This window comes from Ailuropoda melanoleuca, chromosome 3, assembly GCF_002007445.2.
Source record: "Ailuropoda melanoleuca isolate Jingjing chromosome 3, ASM200744v2, whole genome shotgun sequence".
In the NCBI taxonomy this organism is placed as follows: domain Eukaryota; kingdom Metazoa; phylum Chordata; class Mammalia; order Carnivora; family Ursidae; genus Ailuropoda; species Ailuropoda melanoleuca.
Genome location: NC_048220.1, coordinates 20,502,077 through 20,523,599, shown reverse-complemented (window position 1 = coordinate 20,523,599; position 21,523 = coordinate 20,502,077). Strand labels below are relative to the sequence as shown.

Genomic DNA, 21,523 nt, shown 5'->3' with positions numbered 1-21,523 from the left:
TGGGAGGGAGGGAGGGAGAGAGGAAGAGCGCGTGCGCAAGCAGAGCGGGAGTGGGGGGGAATACCTAAACCCACCAGAGAGTTTTGAAAAGACTGGTACCCACAGCAAGATGCTATCAAGTCAGGGAATTTGGTAGATCTGAAATCAGCCACATGACCACAAAACCAAAAAACTACAACAATAATAAATATGTATTTTCTGGGTTTTTTTCCATCTCTAAAACTGACGTAATAATTTCCTATCATTAGCCAAAACAAAGGCTTATCAAGATGCTTCACTATCAGATAATTATAAAAATTAACTTATTCAACATATATTCACCGAGCTGCTACTACATGTTAGCCCACCACAAAAAAAATATAAAAATAATAAATATAACTCAGCAAGTTATGAGGTATAATAAACATATTTTTAAATGTATAAAAATGAATATACTGAAGAGGTAAAAGATGTACGTACAGACTATGAGAGATTAGAAATGAAGTGCGGTACGGGGCGCCTGCGTAGCTCAGTTGGTTAAGCGTCTGCCTTCAGCTGAGGTCATGATCTTAGGGTCCTGCACATCAAGCTTCCCGCTCAGCAGGGAGTCTCCTTCTCCCTCTTCATCTGCCCCTCCCCCCGCTCATACTAATAAAATCTTAAAAAATAAATGAAGTGTGGTATAAGTAGGTAGAAGTAACAGAAAGTTTTAGTTTGTAGCAATTTTGACAGCAACAAATAAGACTTTTTTTTTTTTAAATATTTTATTTATTTATTTACTTGACAGAGAGAGAGAGAGAGCCAGTGAGAGAGGGAACACAAGCAGGGGCACTGGGAGAGGAAGCAGCAGGCTCCCAGCAGAGCAGGGAGCCCGATGCGGGGCTCGATCACAGGACTCTGGGATCATGTCCTGAGCCGAAGGCAGATGCTTAATGACTAAGCCACCCAGGCGCCCCAACAAATAAGACTTTAAAATCTGGCTTACAAAAATGTCCAAATAGGATTTTTTTAAAGTTTTTTTTTTTTTTTAAGATTTTATTTATTTATTTGAGATCATGACCTGAGCTGAAGGCAGATGCTTCACTGACTGAACCACCAGGCACCCAGGATTTTTAAAAACTCTTAAGAAAACAGAATCCTTAAGACTCTTAAGAAAATACAATCCCTTGTATATTTTATTTATAAAGAATACTAAAAGTCTGGCTTCATGCTTAGAGGTGAAATAATATCAATGTTCCAAATAATGGTAAGCATTTAGTGAAACATTAGATGCATTAATTAATAAGACAGAATGCTCACTGTAATCACAACGTTCCACAAGTTCTAGCCAATGTAACCAGTAAGTGAACTAATATGATATAAAATTTGAAACGGATAAGCAAAACTTAAAATTATGTTTAGTTACAAACAGACAATGTTCCCAGAGAAGTTAAGTGAATCAAGTGCAAGACTATTAGAAATACTAACTGAATTTGCTAGGTTGGCTGATTAAACTTAAAGAATAATCATCTTACTAATGTTAACAATAAACAGAAGAATTTAAGCAGTACAGCAGCATGAAGAGGCAATGCAACAGAGGTGAAGCATGTGGATACCACAGCCAAACAGATACAGAGTATAATCTCAACTCTATCACTTCCCAGCTACATCAAAATCCATAAAATCACCTAATGTCTCTAAGTTTTCTCAAGTATAAAAATGAGTCCTTGTCAATGCTGGCCGCAGAGATGACACCACGCGCACAGGGCAGAGGTGAAAGTTAGCCACCACAATGGGAGAGCTAGTTCAGGGGAGGGAGTATGTGGGGGAGGGAGGGTCGGGCAGCCCCGCATCCACTTTTTAAATTTTTTCAGTACTGCAGCCGCAACCCCTCGGTGCAGACGGACTCATTCCCAGAGTGACAACAGCCACTGCCTAACCTGGAAGGAGGAATGTCCACTCCTGAGCAGGTCTCATTGGTGGAGGAGGGGCAAGCACAGAAAGGAAGCTGCCTCCACTGGCCCAGGAATGAAATCAGACACCACAGTCACCACTATTCTAGCTTTCCTGAAGGAGCAGCTCAATTGAGAAGTCATTTCCTTGGAGATCAACAGATGTACGAAATACTGATATAAAGGAACCTGGAGTTTCGGACACTGTCCATCCCAACAACGATGTCATCAGGACAGCATCAGCATAAGGGACCCTCTACTCACCAGCACAGACATCTCTCCATGAAAGATCATTGGGTAACTCAAGAAGTTCAACACAAGTGAATTCTTATTCCAAGAGTGGATACCAGGCAGCAAGGAGTTTCCATAACAGCTAGAATTTGAGTAAGACAGACAACAGACGATAGCATTCGTTCATAGGATCAACTAATAACCACTTGGTGAGAAACTCAAGAGCTGAAGGACAAACACTAGTTCAGCCATCAGTGATGAATCAAGCCATAAGAAGAGTTAGTTCAGATCCATCTAGAGCGGTCTTTCTTTTGTTATCAGGAGGCATGTCTCCTTCAAAGAGGTTACAGCAAACTTCTCTGGAGAGTTGATTTGGCTGTCAGTGAGTGACTCCCAAGCACTGAACCCCAGTGCACATTCCTTCACCCCATTACACCTGCTCAGCTGGCAGCCTCTCCATACTCTGCATACAGACTTGCTTCCCCAGTAGTTGTACATCGGGCTGGATCCGTCACCTCCCAGCAGACTTTAATCCCAACAGATCAACCTCTCAGTACCAAACCACCACCGAAGTAGGGTCCCCACTGATACTGATGGGAGGCACAGACTCAAGTAGCTTCCCATTCCAAGGCCATGTGGGGGTCACTATTCCCCAAACACTCACAGATGACCACCGCACCACAGCATCTGTGACCTTCACCGTAAAGGACTGTTCATGACATGGAACAACATGGACAGCAGCAGTATGCCATTTACAAAGAGTATGGTTCCACTTCGGTCAGACGGCCTGAAAGGCTTACAGTTCCTACGCTATTCAGTACAACCAGCCTGGTAAAGATCTTCGTTCAGCTGTCTCCCAACCTGCCCATCACTCCTGTATCAGAGGAGAAGACCTATTACAGCCCAATGTTATTGCAGACCAAACCATAGACCTGTGCAACTCCAAAGATCACAGGCAGCACTGTATTGCACAGGTACAGGAGGTGTTGGAAACGTGCAAAGGATGTCCAGCCAGCAAAGCACCCTTATATAACAAAGAAATAATTATGCTCTGAACACAAGAGCTACCTGCATGGAGCCCTACAGGCCAATACGGCACCAAGTGCTGGAGAGCAATGGTAACAGGCTTCAGCATGCAACACCAGCTGATGCTGGCACCACAGGATCCCCATCAATAGACAGTAGTACTCAGAAAGACCCCAGGGAGTTTGCCTGGCATGACCCCAAGCTGCCTGAAGTCATTCACATGCTGCAGCCCCCTTCCCATCAGCTGAGGCAAATGCGGCAGCCTACCTACAACACCTGTGCTTTGGCAACAACAAAGTACAGATAGAGGTGTACAGGTAAGGAAGAATCAAGCATCCGGTTGACTTTCTGGACGAGTTTTCTAAGTCTGGAGGAATGCTGTGATGCCCTCCAAAACCTTGTTTTTGGCAAGTCTACAGATGAAAATAAAATAACAATAAAAAAATGTTGGTAGGATACCTGCCTTGTTCCAACTGATCAGAAAATCTACTGATGCAGAAGTAAAGGAATTTGTTACAGGAGTTCTTTGGAATTTATCTCCATGTGATGTTATAAAGACGACGACCAATCAAGATGTTCTTTCAACCTTAACAAACACTGTCAATGTTCCAGTTATTCTGGATGGAAGAGCTCTTATTTTCATGATCACAAAATTAAATTTCAGACTTCACTTGCTCTGCCTAATACGAAAGGTTGCCAGCTCCACAGGGGAGGAAGTGAAGAAGCAAATACGATCCTGTGAGGTGCTAGTAAACGCACTTTTGCATGGGATCCACATGTGTGTGAACGCATGTGATTACAACGCCAAGACTGTGGTGAACTGCATTTGCACCCCATGGAACCCGTCCAGTCAGTTGCAACTGGAGGCCCCTCAGGTCTGGCTGGCCGGGGCTGAATTAACTAGACGCCTTACCAGGAAAAGAATCTCCCAGCAAGGACTTGGAGCCGGCTGTCAAGGGGTGAAAAAAAACAGACGGACACAAGAGGATCAATAGGATGGAGTTGGTCAGATCCCAAGACTGCCAAAGTCCTCCCAAGGGGCTGAGACGCTGAGGCATCCATTAGTGGTAAAACCTTATCTGACTCTTCTACCAGAGAGTTTCATGCCAGCTACCTTGGAAGGCTCTACTGATCTCTCCAGAGCCTCCTTGCTGGAAACTGGTTTGCAGAGTACACCCAGGTGACCATCCACAAAGACAAAGGGGTCCCCATCCTTGTAGGACTTCTGAGAGCAGATAATGATAGATGCTCCACCTGAAGCAACTGCTTCGAGGGATACGGTGCTAGATGTTTGGAACAAGAAGCTCACAGGTAAATTAACATGAGAGACCTGGCCAACCAGCATCCCAGTAGTACTGGCCCCATGTACTGTCTGATGAGATTATGAAAGCCATCTGCTGTGCTCTGCATGAGGTTACCAGCAAAAACATGGAGAACAACAAAGTCCTGGCCAACTCAGGAGGGATACAGAAGGTAGAACACATAACCAAGGGCAGAGGAGACAGATCATCACTGGAAGTGGTAAAGGCAGCAGCCCAGGTCTTGAATACATTATGGCAATCAGGACCTCCCAAAGCATTTCTAAAAAGGATGGGTGCAATCAAAACTATTTTGTTGTACCTTTATTTCACGTTAGAGACCAATTCGCATCCTTCTTTGTCTACCACTGACCAACAGATGACACCCATCATTCATCAACTACATCTCCTCCTCACAAGCATGGTTAGGAATCAGAAACCCTCGCTCTGAATACGATATGACCACCTATGTAATACAACCCATGGGATATTACAATAACCAAAAGAAAGCCAAATATAAAGGTTTGTATTATGGCTCCACCAAATCTTCACCAACTTATGTTAGTTTCTACTCCTCACCAACAAGAAAACAAAACAGACGGCTACCGCACCAACAGCTGTACTGTAGTCAAAATGATTCCAACAGAAAGAACCCTGACATACACAGATGTATTTGCTGTCTCTTCAGAGCTATAAAAATCCTTATTTTGATGACGGAGTTCACTTCCCAGTGATAACTAATGACTCAACACAGTATGGACTGAAATCAACCACAAATTATATAAACTTTTATTCCACAAAAGACCTTCTTATAGAGCAAAACAGTACCCAGGGTTCCCAGACTTGTAGGTTGTAGAACTCTCTATCTAATCTTGTTTTGAACGAAAAGAAAAACCCACCTTGCTGATTTGCTGATGAAACGTGCAAGTATGGAATGTATGAGTGAAGAGCATTTTTTTTTCCTTTTTGAAGAATTATCAGTGACGTGAGGAAACCTTTAGGTGAGAAGACTTTGATATTCTAAGCTCTACTTAGATGTCAGGTGTAATTACTTGTAGATTCTGTAGTCTTGTAAAGGTGCACGCAATGCAATAAAGACGTTTAAGAAATGGGAAAAATGAGATGGGGGATGTGTAGGTGAAATCAAAGGAAAGGGGATTTTTTAAATGTTAAGAAAGTTATGTTCTCATAGTTTGAACAGAAAAAGAAATGAAATGAATGTCCCTCGTGTTTTATTGCTATTACTAAAAAAACTGTTAAATAGGATAATGTTGAAAAGTATACAGAGTATGTCATTTAGCAGTTCAACTCATGTAAGGTATTATTATTTGTATGATTAATAAGAGAAACCACCTTGTCTCTTCCTTGAGTAAAAAAGAGATATTAATAGTGTGTGCACTGTATTTACCTTTCTAAAATCCGAAGAATTCTGAAACCCCCAGTATATCCAGCCTCAAGATTCTGAATAAGGCAAACAAACAAACAAAAAATCTGAATAAGGGATTGAGGACTGTACATTTTTCTTTTTTTTTTTTTTTTTAAAGATTTTATTTATTCGACAGAGAGAGACAGCCAGAGAGAGAGGGAACACAAGCAGGGGGAGTGGGAGAGGAAGAAGCAGGCTCATAGAGGAGGAGCCTGATGTGGGGCTCGATCCCAGAACGCCGGGATCAATCCCAGAATGCCGGGATCAATCCCAGAATGCCGGGATCACGCCCTGAGCCAAAGGCAGACGCTTAACCGCTGTGCCACCCAGGCGCCCCTATTTTTCTAATGCTCTATTAGGAAAAAATGAATAATAATTATATATATATTATATAATATATATATATATTTTTTAAGGTTGCCAATTCCAGGTTCCCCACAATTATTTTAGTAGCTTCAGAGGTAGCAAGGGTTCAGTAGGAGTCTCCAAAAGAGAGCTAATCACAAGAGATGATGGATACTCCTTCTACAACCCTAATCTTGTTTAGTAAGAGATTGTTAATCTCAGTTAATAACCTTATTATACACTAGTAGGATTACTCACATCATGTCAGCCTATTCCAGTTAACAATAAACTACTTAGCAATGGCATGGACTGTGTATTTATTTACCACCTTAACTCTTCTACTTAATACCTGAATCCTTGTAATCAATCAATAAACAGCTTTATCTGCCACCTCACACACCTGAGAATGGACTGCATTACCAAAGACTTAACTTGCCTAATTCACAATTCAAGTTTTATTAAGTCCTTTGAGTTACCATTATATAGTTTAGAATGGGTGATGATAAAGGACGCATCAGTTAAGATGTTTTCATATACATGAAACATAAAAGCCAAAGCCAACTGGATTAAACTGGAACTTAATGGCTCATGTAAACTAATAAAGTCTACAGATAAACTATCTTCAAGAAAGACTGGATCTAGTGGTCAGGGCATGGTTTTTCTCTGTTCTACTCCTTCAGTCTTTGCTTCTTATTCCACTGGTTTTCTTTTATGGTCAGAAGGTTGCTGCCAGAAGTTTAATGACCGTACATTTTGATTTCTGTTGAAATTCAGCCAAAAAATATAAGTGCTTTTATCCCAGAAATTCCTAACAAATACCCTAAGATCATTCTGATTCATCTAGCTTAGATCACATGCCTGCTGCGATTGCCTTGGGTGAAGGCACATGTTCCATTCTGACAGACTCTTGGGAATATTTATGAAATAAAGTACATTAAAGTTGACCTTAGTGAAATTGACAGGTTAAACATATCATACAACTTTCACTACCTTCTTAAAAAGTTATCCCCCCGAATCTTAATAACAACCCATCAAGGAAAAAAAAAAAATTAACTCTTCCCTGAATGAAAATCACATTTTCAAGGGTTCAAAATGTATTACCAAATTACCCACAGGCTTTATGATTTTCCTTTTTAACACAACAGAAACCACATCATACATTTTCTCAAAGCAAAGAGGTTTACATCAGACATTTTCAAGATTACAACAGTAAAATTTAAATAGTGAAGAGTACATGAATATCTTGAGTTAGGAAAAAAAGTGTTTTTGTTTCATAGAGCCTTAAAATAGAAGCAACTAAATAATCCATCCTGTAACTCAAGACTCCTCTCACAAGGTACTAGATTCACCATGAAACCTACCCCCACCCACACGGACAAACAACTAGGTCCTAAGAACAGAGCAGAGATGTACGCCTTAAAGCGAAGCCTTTTTGTGAATGTGCATTTCAAAGCCAAATACTAATTATTTTTGAAATACTATGTTTCTTACTTTTTACGTCCCTATTCCTATAATTAGCAGGGACAACAGAACATAAACTATCCTGTTTTTATAACAGAGAAGATAGGGAAATTTATTACACTGAAAACCAGTACTCAAATATATAGGAAAAGATCTGATATTGACAGTAACGTTGAAGAAAAACAAACAGCAAAATACAAGCACCATTTTTTTAAAGTAGAACTAACCACTTCAATATGTGTTATACAATAATCATCTTAAAAGCCAAACTTCATTTATAATCCTGCAAGGAAATGGTGTGGTTAAAGAAAACGATTGGAATTAGAAGAGAATCTCTGTAGGGGCGCCTGGGTGGCTTAGTCAGTTGGTTTTGGCTCACGTCATGAGCGGGGAGTCTACCTGAGATGCTCTTTCTCCCTCCCTGCCCTTCCCCTAGCTCGCAAGCTTTTTCTCTCTCTGAAATAAAACAAGGAAGGACGGAAGGAAGGGGGTAGAGAAGGAAGGAAGGAAGGAAGGAAGGAAGGAAATCTCTGTAATTGTTCAATTCTGTAGAATGGTTTTTCAAATACTCGACTGTTCAAACAATTCAATTCAGTAAATATGCACTCATGGCTTTATTAAGAAGACCATACTGGTATTAGACACAGGAGGGATATAAACATAGCCCTTAACTTCACGAAGTTTACAATGTGCTTCAAAAGCAACATACACAAAGGAGCATTACCGGACAGCACAAGACATGAGAAATAAATACATGAAACACTAAAGACAGTGTGTAATCAGAAAGAGGAGAATCAAATAAGAGGATTTCTACAAGTAACAGAAAACCTTACAGGCAAAATTGCTTAACTTTCAGGAAATTTATTATCTCACATAACAAGGAATCCACAGTTAGGGTAATTCTACGTATCTCACATGGAGCTCCAGTTCTACCTCTCTGCCGTTCTCTTGCCTCTGCCTTCCTTTACATAAGGGCATCACTTTCAGGCTAGTAGCAAAATGGCTACAGCAGTTCCAGATGTCTCATCCAGAGAAAACCACCTCCAGGCGGAAAAGGGATCAACTCTCCTTCTCTCTCAAAACCATGAAAACCTTTCCCAGAATCCTCTTACAGACTTCCCTTCTACTCAGTGGCCAAAACTGGATCTATTCCTAAAATGATTCCAAAAGCAAGCACACCTACCATTAACCAAGATTAGAGCAGATGCTGTTAATTATCACGACCATCATTTTACTGTTAGCTGAGTATTTCAAGAAGACGGGCCTCAGAAGATGGTATAATTAGGCAAAGAAATAAAAGAGAAAAATACAATGGCAAAGGAAAGGATGAGTCTAACTTAATAGAAAAGTCAAACTGCAATCATACACTAAATACACTGTTAGGGACAAGGAACTTTCCTAAACTGCAATGTTGTCATTCTCTGTAATACAAAAATTAACTTACTATTCAACAGAGAGTAAATGCTAACAATGGAGGAGGAGGAGGTCTCTTTTTATGAAAAGGATTTAGTTATCAGAGGGGACAGTCAGACTCACCACTGCTTGTCAACGGAGTCACCCATTTAGCTATCTCTGGGTTGAGAACATTCCATATTATGCATATAGATGACTGCAGACTCACTGTCAACAGAAGTTGTTCCTTGAACGTTTCTTCTCATATGGGTTCCAGGTTTCAGTCAAACGTCCACAAACTCGCAACTGGCCCTATGTGCAAACGAAAGCATGCAATTAGGAGGCAAAAAGCTAAAGGGAACCTCTTCCCCCAGCTATAATTAATTGATCCATAAGAAAACTGAACTTAAATACCAGATTCAATAAGCCCCATGTTCAAACTAAGCAACTTGCATTTCAAAGAGTGTAGTGGCCTATCATGGTTACCACCCTGTCACATCATATAAATTCATTGTTGTGTCCACAGTATACTAGGTACAACTCTTAGCAAAATCTGCCCACTGGGTAGAATCCAGACCCAAATAAGGCTGACCTACACAGCATGTTAAAGGACAGCTGCTTACATTTATAAATCAGAAGACGACTCAACATGACTATCAAGATTTCTGACCTCTCTTAAAAAAAAAAAAAAAGGTCTAGCAATAATGGGCCCACATTCCCACGTGGTAACAATCTGTTGGAGTTGATTAGCAGCTAATCCTTTGGATGGGTCACAGGCTTTGCAGTTGCCTGCAGATGTCATCACTCTCTCATAACACAACTCAGTTATCCGTCTGGATCCTGTTGGCATCTGACTTTGCAAACTCTGCTATATTTTTATAATAGCTTACAGGGAACATTTATTACTATCAAAGCCAAGCATGTTGTTCTGCCTTGACAATACAATATAGTATAGGGCTAATAACATTGGTTTTGAAATCAGCAGGCCCTAGGTTTGAGTTCTAATTCTGCATATAACTAGCTGTGTGACCTCAGACATATTTTTAACCTAAGACAGAGTCTTCATTTACAAGCCTCCAAATAAAAATATAATCACTTAACACAGCCAACAAACAAGAGACCCAAAATCTACCATGTCCAAGCTGAACTGATAATCCCAAATTCATTGCTTCCTCAGTCTCTGGCATCTCGGTAAGCTGCACTGTGATTCATGTGCATAAATCTCAAACCTCAAAGTCATTATCATATACTTTCCTTCATTCTCCCAAAACCAGTACCAAAGTACTTGATTCTCTAAAATATGTTATTTGAATGAATTCTCAGAATCCCATAAAAACAAATAACAATTCCTCCTTCAGAATCAATTACTTTCCTGAAATTACCTACAAATTCAACTATTTACGTAATGGTAGCCTGAAGTTTTAAGGTTCCATATTATGAGGAATATTAATATTTCATTTTAAAAAATGAAGACGGGGGTGCCTGGCTGGCTCAGTAGGTAGAGCATGTGACTCTTGATCTCAGGTTTGTAGGTTTGGGCCCCACACTGGGTGTAGAGATTACTTTAAAAAATGGGGTGCCTGCGTGGCTCAGTCGATTAAGTGTCTGACTTGATTTCAGCTCAGCTCATGATCTCAGGGTTGTGAGATCAAGCCCGGCATGGGGCTCTGTGCTCAGCGGGGAGTCTGCTTGAGATTCTTTCTCTCTGCCCCTCCACCTGCTTTCTCTCTAATAAGTAATCTTTTTTTAAAAAAATGAAGACAAAATACTGGGGATAATACCAGTCACTCCTTGCAAGATACTGACCCATTACATTTTGTAAGCTTACATGAGTATTCCAATCTAAACAATGAACTAGGATGCTTCACTTCATCTGAAAACAAAATTAAGAAAAGAGATGGCTAGAATTTAAAAATCGACTGTTTCTATAGAACAACTGCTCAAAGACAATCAGAAAATCCACCTTTGGAAGTAGTACCACTGGAAAAAATGAACTACAAATTATCAAATGATGTGTAAAGATTACAAATAAATGTAGAGATACGCTATGTTCAAAGATTCATTGATCAGTCAATTCTCTCCAATTTGAGCAAAAGATTCAATGCATTGCTAATCAAAATCCCAGCAGTTTTTGTAGAAATTGAGCAGCTGATTCTAAAATTCACATGGAAATGCACATGAGCTAGAACGGCCAAAACAACTTCAAAGATCATTAATACTGGAAGCCTTATACTACCCAACTTCAAGATTTATTATAAAACTGCAAATATCAAGACAGTGTGGTACTGAAGAGAGACAAATAGATCAATAAAACAAAACTGACAGCCCAGAAATAAACCTACATATATACAGTCAAATGATTTTCTGCAAAGGCAGTTCAGTGGGGAAAGGAACAAATGAAGCTGGAATGACTGGATGTCCATACCTTGTACCACATATAAAAATTAACTCAAAAATCGATCATAGGCATAAAGATAAAACCTAAAACTATCAACTTCCAAGAAGAAAACATGGTAGAAATCTTTTGTGGTCTTAACTTAGGCAAAAATTTCTTAGATAAAACACAAAAGTATGATATGTAAAAGACAAAAGTGACAAATAGGACTTCATTAAAATTACTATATTGTGCTATCTGCAAGACATTTAACAAAATGAAAGACAACCCACATGCTAAAAAAAAAAAAAAATAGATGCAAATCTCATTATCTGAAAATGGACTTGTATCCAGAAAGAATACAAGAAAGAATGCTCAAAACTCATTAAGAAAACCCAATTTTAAAAAGGAGCAATGATCTTAACATACTCACCAATGATGTGCACACAGCAGATAAGCACATGAAAATATACCTTAACATCATCATTCATTAGGAAAATAAAAATGTTGGCAAGGATATGGACCAAGTAGAACTATCATATGCTATTGATGAGAATGTGAAACGGTAAAACCACTTTAGAATACAGTTTGGCAGTTTCTTAAAAAAATTAAACACACACTTAACATAAACCCAGCTATTCCACTCCTAGGTATTGCCTAACAGAAATGAAAGTCTATGTCACAAAAGACTGTTTTTAGCCCCTTTATTTTTAATACCTAAAACTGGAAAACCCAATTATCCATCAAGAGGTGGATCGATACACTAAGTATGGTAAAGCCATTCAATATACTACTTGTAAGAAAAATAATGATTATACACTATTTAACATCTATGTATCTCAAAATAATTAAGAAGCCACAACAAGAGTACATTTTGTAGAATCCATATACACAAAACTCTAGATCTCTAGAGATTGAAAGCAATTCAGTTGATTGGGAATAGAGGATGGTGGACAAGAAGGCCTACAAATGGCTGAAAAACAAACTTTTGGAGGTACCAGATATTTTCATTATCTTGAATACTGTGATAATTTTACAGGTATAAAAACTTCAAAATTTATTAAACTGACCAGTTAAATATGTGCAGTTAATTTTAAGTTTAAAACAAATTCATTGCCTATTAATAACTGATAGCAAAACTGATTAATATGAAAGGCAAGACATTTTCAATACATTAACTATGAAAATCATGGCCACTATCTTTATTTCTGGAAAATAATTCCATTGAAAAGTATATTATCTCAATGCTAAAGATCAAAACCAGAATTATCAATCACAAAGAAAGCATATACCAAAAATTGGACTCTAGCTAACCCCATATAATTTGTCATGGGCAAAAAGAAATTTTAGTGGATTTCATTATTACTCATTCAATTGCAGTCCACAAAGTACCCCAGACTTTCATTACATTTGGTAGGAATTAGATTAAAAAAAAAAATTCACGGTCAACCAAAAACATTTTAATACAGTAATTTTATTAGCATTCATCTCAGTATCACTACTATAATGTATTTCATATGCTGCTTAGAATTAATGAAGAAATCATGAAATCAGATCCATTCTAATTGTTAACTGCTGGCATGGCTTGGTGCTTTTTACACCTTATTAAATGGCACCACTATTCCTATCTACCTGTTATTTATACTGATAACAGAGCAGATTACATTATGTCTTCAGCTGAATTTAATCATTAATTTTAATTTAGGTAATACCAAAAGCATGTAAGCCCATCTCTATCCAGAGGTATCTATTCTCCAAGTTATCAGTCTTCAGTTCCATCACACTGCTATGGAAAAAAGGGCTTCATCTTTAGAGAAATTAGTTAAGAGCGCTACTTTAGAATACTTTTAGGGCAGTCACAGAGAAAAATTATGCTAGTTCGGCATCAGCACAAATGGCACAACTAGAATGACTGAGCAGAGGCTCTATTTTCCACATATCAGGACATCTTTCTGAGTCACTGCTGCCTCCAAGGGAACATCCTGCCTTGGGACACCTATCATCAGCAGTCAGAATATTACTGGCAGCGATTCGAAAATACCAGATAGTTGATCTAGACCAACTTTATGATTCCTTGCAACCCTTAGATGCTCTTATGAATTTAAAAATAAAAATCTATTTTTAAGTGCCCAAATCCACTGCAATTCAAAAGTCTTAGGTTTAAGCCGACCAAACTACAAGAAGCTAAAGCCCTAAGTCTTACAGTAACATTTTTGTTTAAGTTTCCACTTTTCCTCAATGAATAAAGGCTTATATTATCAGGCCTTGACCCTATTAGATTATTCTAATACTGAAAGAAAAATATGTACTAAGTATGTGTTCCATCTCCTTGCTCATTTATTGTCAAATGCCAATTCTTTCTTCCCAAAGAAATACAGATCTGGCAAGAACAAAAAAGATCTATGAGAAATCTGTTCAGTTTCTTCATTTTACACACTCAGCTAAAGAAATTTGCCCCCAAATTCTTAACATACTGTAAGACCTATCAGCACTGCAATAAATCGTTACCATTTATTTCCTCCATAAGTACACTGTAAAGAAAGGCATATAACCATTCAGTTACACAGTTTAAGTGAAAAAAGTTATCTGGGCAATAATATCCCAGCCAGTGGTGATACTATTAAAGACATTTGCCTCTTGCTACTGTTCGCTGGTGCTGTTAACATTCCTGGACCCTAAAAGTGTAGGATGTGGTTGGGTTAAATTATAGAAATGGACAGAAGTAACAGTATATACATGAGTAGCTGTGAATGAGGCAAAACTTTTACACAGGGAGAATGAATGTATTTCTAACTACCAGAGTTTCAAAACCGGTGGAAAGGCCTTCATAAAAGGACAGAAAAGGGGGGATGAAATCATACAGATGGACGACCAGTGGGAATGCAAAGCTGCACAACCATTTTGGAAACACTGTGGAAACTTTCTTATACAGGTATACATAAGCTTACCAGACACCAAAACAAACCCATTCCCCAGAGAAATGAAAACAGGTCCATACACAGAATTCGGACTAAAGGAGGCAGTAGAGGAGAGCAATTAAGAAAACAGGCTCTGGAGTCAAAATGACATGCCGAGTATGAATTCTGGCTCTGCCACTCACTAAATGTGTTCAGTTTAGAAAAGTTACTCACCAAGCCTCGATCTCCTAAACTATAAAAAGGAAATAATTCATAAGGCTATTGTGAGGTTTAAATTATGTTAATACATATAAAATGCCTAGAACGTAGTCTGGCACAAAGTAGGTCTTCAGATAAACGGCTATTAGAAGGGGAATGGGATTTACTACATGATGTAACATGATGAGAGTAATTTTCTGAGCAAGTGAAAGGGAATTTTTAATTACAGATGCACACCCACAGCCACTGCAGTACAATGTAGTGTTTAAGAGTTTACTTGGATTTTGTTTGTCACTTCATTGCTTCCAAGTCTGACTGCCATGGAGAACTGTAGGGAAACTTCCCTGAGATTTGGTTTCATCAACTATAAATAAAAACAACAGCCACTTACCTCAGAGGATTATTTTAAGAATGTAATTAACATGTATAAAGTGCTTAGTTAGTACAGTGCTTGGCACATGGTAGCTAAAACAGATACTATTTTCTTACGCTATATTGAAATAAGCACATTATAACTATAGTGACCATTTGTTCTTACTTGCTAATGATAGCCCCAGTTTATGCAAGTTTTCACAATGTAATTACTCAGAAGTCATTCCCCTATCTCAATATGTCCCAATTTAGGTAAAAAATATTTTCTAAATATGTCCTAGTTTAGATGATAAATTATATGACTGCCCTAATTCATAACTGAAATACTTTCAGGATTTTACATCTATTTAGTTCTTCATCTTCTCAAATGTTCTCTTATCTCTTTTTAATGACATTACCTCTTTGCTCTCCAACTCACCATCCCCATTTTACACACACACACACACACACACACACACACACACACACACACACACGAGTCTCTGGCTCTCACTGTCCTTCTCTCTTTATCCAGGTGCTTGGTAACCTCAATGATCAAATCCAGGGTCTCTCTGTTGCCCCATACTCAACAATGTCATGTTTCCAAGCCTAATCTTTCTCAAATTCCCATCTGTCCCTTCAGTCTGAATTTCAAAAAAAAAAAAAAAAACCTACTGACCTAAAAATATCACCACCACCAATTAATATTCTACCTGTTTTTAGGGATATCTACGTTTTAACAGGTAACTGCTTGAGAAACAATGCCTTACTCCAAAGTAGAGAATCTCCAATAACATGAATTTGAGACACGGAGACTAAGGGTGATATTTTAAGAATCATCTTCACTCCTCCAATCAAACAATTTTGGTGGGTTTCTACTAAATAAATAAATTGGAGCGGCCCTGGTTTCTTTCTTTTTTTTTCCTGGTTCCCAAATAATTCCATCAAACACACCAAAGGTGTTCAGCTCAAATATAATAAGGTCAGAGTTCTTTAAGAGTTTTGGCCTGTGCCCTCCTCTTTCACTGTACAGATGCTCTAAATTATTTCAGATCACTCTCCTTAGTGCAATTACCATATGTATACTGATGACAGCCAAATCTACTTTCCCAGCAAAGCTCTATCTAAACCCCAAAGTTCTCCAGCCTAGATGTCTTTCAGTTCAACCTCACATAACCAAATGCATATAGTACACCCCACCTGCATGTGCTATCTTTGTCTCCAGCTTAACTGAACCCCACTTCTTCCCCACCACTCCTCTATTCAATCCCAAATGATTTTTTTAAAGGTTTTATTTATTTGAGAGAGAGAGAGAAGAGAGCGCACAAGCAGGGGGAGCAGTAGGCAAAGGGAGAAGCAGGCTCACTGCTTAGCAGGAAGCCCGATGTGGGATCATGACACAAGCCGGGCAGAAGGCTGATGTTTAACCGACTGAACCACCCAGGCGCCCCCCCCCCGCCCATTCAAATGATTTTCATTGAATTCTGTCATCTACCCAGTTTCTCAAACCAAATCCTTGACTCCTACCTTCCCATCTCTCCCTGCTACAGCCAAACACAATGGAATTCTCTGAACTATTTTTCCAGTCTGTTTCTTTCCAACCCAAGAGCCACTGCTCAAGGTCTAGGCACCACCATCACAACTAAAAAACACCATTATACATGTTAACAGATCTCCTGGCACATCTTAGCCCCTCCCATTCACTGGCATTTGGGACAGAATGATCCTTTTAAAATGAATGGCTGGTCGTGTTTAATTTTTTTTACTTACAACTGCCATTAATGACTATTACTCTCAAGAACAGTTCAGTTAATACAGTTTATAAGGGCCTTTATGACATGGTCCCCAGTTTTCCCTTTAACATCATTTACTGCCTCTTCCACTCAATGCCTCATAGCTGTGCCATTCATTTTCAATTTCATTCTGTTCCACGAAACACCACGTTCTCCCTCTTGTGACTACAGGGCATCACAGTTGCTGTCCACCTCTGCCTGGCATAGTCTTCAGAACTTCATTTGGCTATCACTTCCTTCAGGAAGCTTTCCCCAACCCCCAAATCTGTATTACGTGCTCTTCCAGTGTATCAGGCACCTTCCCTTTAGGGCACTTACACTAAAGAAGTTAACAATTCTGCTTGTACCTCCACATCATGAAAAGGAACTTAGGCCTATCATTTCAGATTCACAAGTTCAGGAATATGGCATCTTGTTTTGTGTACCATATCTTAATAGACATTTTTATAAACCAGAACACATCCAGAAAAAGAAAAACAAAGCTGGAGGTATCACAATCCCAGATTTTAAGATACACTACTACGTTGTAGTAATCAAAATAGTATGGTACTGACACATAGACCAATGGAACAGAATACAGAGCCCAGAAATAAACCCACACCTACATGGCCAATTAATCTATGACAAAGGAAGCAAGAATATACAGTGGGCGAATGGTGCTGGAAAATGGTGCTGGAAAAATGTGACAGCTATGTGTTAAAAAATGAAACTGGACCATGTTCTTACACCATACCCAAAAGTAAACTCAAAATGGATTAAAGACCTAGGGGTGCCTGGGTGGCTCAGTCCATTAATAGTCTGCCTTCAGCTCAGGTCATGATCCTAGAGTCTTGGGATGGAACCGTCCCCCACCCCCACCCCCAACACATCAGGCTCCCTGCTCAGCAGGGGACCTGCTTCTCCCTCTCCCTCTGCTCCCCTGCTCCTGCTCTCTCTCTCAAATATACAAATAAATCTTTTTAAAAAAATGGATTAAAGACCTAAATGTGAGACAGAATCCATAAAAATCCTAGAAGAGAACACAAGCAGTAGTTTCTCCGACATCGGCCCTAACAACATTTTTCTAGATATGTCTCCTCAGGCAATGGAAACAAAAGCAAAAATAAACTACTGGGACTTCATCAAAATAAAAAGCTTTTGCACAGCAAAGCAAACCCTCAACAAAACAGGCAAACTATTGAATGGGAGAGGATATTTACACACCCTTAAAAAATGAGATTGTGCTATTTGCAACAACATGGATGGACCAGGAGGGTATTATGCTAAGTAAAACAGTCAGACTGAGAAAGACAAATACCACATGATTTCACTCATGTGGAATATAAAAAAAAAAAAAATGAATAAACAAACAAAAAGCAGAACTGGACGTACAAATACAGAGAACAAACTGAATGGCTGATGTCAGAGGGGAGGCAAGGTAATGGGGGGATAGGTAAAGTAGGTGAAGGGGAGCGGGTGATAAGGGATACAGTCATGGGATGAGTAAGTCACAGAAATAAAAGCACAGTATTTAGAATATAGCCAACAATATTATAATAGCATCATATGGTGACAGATGGTAGTTAGGCTGGTGGTAAGTACACCATAACATACAGAGAAGGCGAATCACTTTGCTGTATATGTCAACTTGTGTTAATGTTATACGTCAACTACGCTCAAATTTTTTTAAAATATACAATCAGAAAAAGAATATATCCAGAGAAGAGCTGAACAGTGAGGAGTCTGAAAAAAGATGTCCTGTAAGAGTTAAGGGAACTAGAGATTTAGCCCAGCAAAAAACACAGGAGATAGGACAGCCTTCAAATATGTGTAGACCAAAGCACACAGCATGAGAAAGAGGAAGCATTACTGTGGGTTATCAAAGAGGATGGAACCAAAGCCACTACGTAGAAGTTTCAGAAAGGCAATTTTTGTTTTAAAAAAAAGAAGAACCATATAAAGTATAACTGCCCTCCAAAAGATAGTGGGTTGGCTAGAGAAGTGGTGAGTTCATATTGCCTAAAGTTTTAAAAATAAGGAACACTAAGATGATCCAGGATGAGCCCTGGGTGTGATGTCTAAGTGATGAACCACTAAATTCTACTCTTGAAACCAGTATTACACTATATGTTAACTAACTAGACTTTAAATAAAAACTTGAAACAAAAAAAATTACAAAGATTCCTGCGTTTGAGAGAATGTCAGACTAAGCAATTACTGACAGACCAAATAAATTGTAACATTCTATGACACCTGAATTCATAAAATATTTTAAATATGACTAGGTGGCAGCTGAATTAAAGCACATTACCCTAACCTACCCTAGTAAGAACATAATGTCTTAAGATATAAGATTTAAATACTGTTTCACAAAGGAATCAGAGGAATCACTCATTATAAAAAAAGCTCAACACATATTTTCTTCTATTAATTAACATTTCAGAGGAGGAAAAAAAGGTACTTTAAGACTGCAAATAAGGAGAGTTTCCTTTTCCTTTTTTTTTTTTTAATTTGACCCTGAGTTGGGGGGGGGGGAGACACACAGAAGGAAATCTAAATGACAAGTGGTCAGTTTATTCAGACAGAATGCTTATTTCTCAAAGGATAAAAAGGTATCAAAAAGGCTGCTTATTGGGGCACCTGGGTGGCTCAGTCAGTTAAGCGTCTGCCTTCAGCTCAGGTCATGATCCCAGGGTCCTGGGATCGAGCCCCACACATTGGGCTCCCTGTTCAGTGGGGAGTCTGCTTCTCCCTCTTCTCCTCACCCCACTTGTGCTCTCTCTCACTCTGTCTCTCTCTCATATAAAAAAAAAAAATAAAAAGTTAAAAATTTTTTTAAAAAGCCTGCTTATTTAAGGAATAACTTTAGAAAGACTTTGTACACTAACAAATACTTGGCTTCTGATTTATACATGAGGAAGAGAAAGGAGAGAAAGAATTTTTAAACTTTTCATATTGTTTTATAGAATTGTAATGGTCATGGGTACAGAAGAAAAACTGAGAAGGGTGCTACATACTCTGTCCTCTCCGATACCATATTTAATTTTATCTTACGGTCAAACTGATCCGGAAAAAGCCATTTTTACCTGAGTGAAAACAAAAGTGCAAGAAAATAGGAGGTACATATCTTCATGGTATAACTTTATTAACAAGTACAAAGTCTAAATTAGTCATTCTGCGTCACCTGTAACTCACTTTACAATCCCCATACTTTTATTCTACAACACTAAGAGAAAGTAATACTCTATTTTCATTAAAACATAACTTGTAATAAACAAACCTCACTCTTAAGTTTGATTTTATTCAGAGATGGGATCTTTTCTCCTTATAGAAAACACTTTTCTATTAAGAGTCTTTAAAAATAAATTTGTGAAACATTATCTTTCCATACGACTTTACAAAACACTTTTTGTATACATGGAAGGGTACGACAAGAAAAAAAAAAGCATCTATTTGGGGTTGAATATGTCCATTTCCCTCTATTGCTCCCCAAAAAAGACATGTTGAAGTCCTAACCTTCACTACCGCTGAATATGACCTTATGTGGAAACGGGAGTGTTGCAGATGTAATTAGTTAAAATGAAGTCATACTGTAGTGGGGTGGGCCCCTAATCCACCATAATTGGTATCTTTGTAAGAAGGCAGCCATGGGAAGACACAAACAGGGAGAATGCTATGTGATGAGGAAGGCAGAGACTGGAATTACGCAGCTGCAAGCCAGGAATGCCAAAGACTGTCTGTAAACCATCAGAAACTAGAAGAGGCAAGGAAGGACTGACTCCCCTACAGGTTTCTGAGGAAGCATGGCCCTGATGACACCTTAAGTTTAGATTTCTAGGCTCCAAAATGGCGAGACAGCAAATTTCATTGATGGTACCTCATGTGGCAGCCCTAGGAAATGAGTATCTTCCATTTGATTAGAAGAGTGAAAAAACATCACATGAATCTAAACGTTACCATCATAATTGCTACAATCCATTATCCAATGAAAACAGTATTGGCCTTGCTCTGCAACTGTGACTGTCAACAACAAGGTCTCCAGCTCAACGGAACTGAGTCCATCTTTCTATTAACTATTAATTTTATTCACTATCTAGGCTAGACTGCTATCCAGGCCTCTGGGTATTATAAATACATGTTTTCCATCACTTTCTAATTGGGCAAACAGTCCTTACGTTCTTACTTTACATCTTACTCATTTTGACTAAGTAGTATAGTAACAAAATAAATGGGATGTGGATTTTTTTTCAATTAATTCAAAGTTTTTTGGTCTAGGGCTTTTTTAATATTTTATTTTAAATTTGGTACAGTTAACATTCAGTGCTATATTAGTTTTATGTGTACAATATAGTGATTGAACAATTCTATACATAACTGACTGCTCACCACTCTAAGTGGCAAGTATATTCTTAATCCCCTTCACCTATTTCACCCCTTCCTCCACCCATCTCCCCCCTGGTAACCATCAGTTTGTTGTTCTCTAGAGTTAAGAGTCTATTTTTTGGTTTGTCTCTTTTCTTTGTTTTTCTTAAATTCCACATGAGTGAAATCATAGGGTATTTGTCTTTCTCGGACTTATTTTGCTTAGTATATTACTCTAGCTCCATCCACATTGCTGCAAATGGCAAAACTTCCTTTTTATGGCAGAGTAATATTCCATTGGGTATATACACCACATCTTCTTTTTCCATTTATCAACCAGTGGACACATGGGTGGAATCTGAATATTAATATTTTCTTATGCATCTTTCCAATGATATTCCATGCATTTATAAAATTTCATATATAAAATATACAAATTTTTGTGGTAGACATAATGGT

The 21,523-nt window shown here is 38.5% G+C and overlaps 1 protein-coding gene and 1 pseudogene across 5 annotated transcripts in view; one reads left to right on the top strand and one right to left on the bottom strand.

Annotated features, from left to right (window-relative positions):
* The window catches only part of CDC42SE2 (CDC42 small effector 2), a 110,334-nt gene that overhangs the window by 66,021 nt on the left and 22,790 nt on the right, over positions 1-21,523 (bottom strand). For 3 of the 5 annotated variants that reach the window (XM_034655976.1, XM_034655975.1, XM_034655977.1), the window contains exon 2: positions 9,234-9,401. The exons of 1 other annotated variant lie outside the window; for it this stretch is intronic. The gene's annotated coding sequence lies outside the window, so the exon portion shown is untranslated. The remainder of the gene's footprint in view (positions 1-9,233; positions 9,402-21,523) is intronic. One more of the 5 variants, XM_034655978.1, reaches the window with a different exon arrangement.
* LOC100482961 lies at positions 1,911-5,314 on the top strand (annotated as a pseudogene).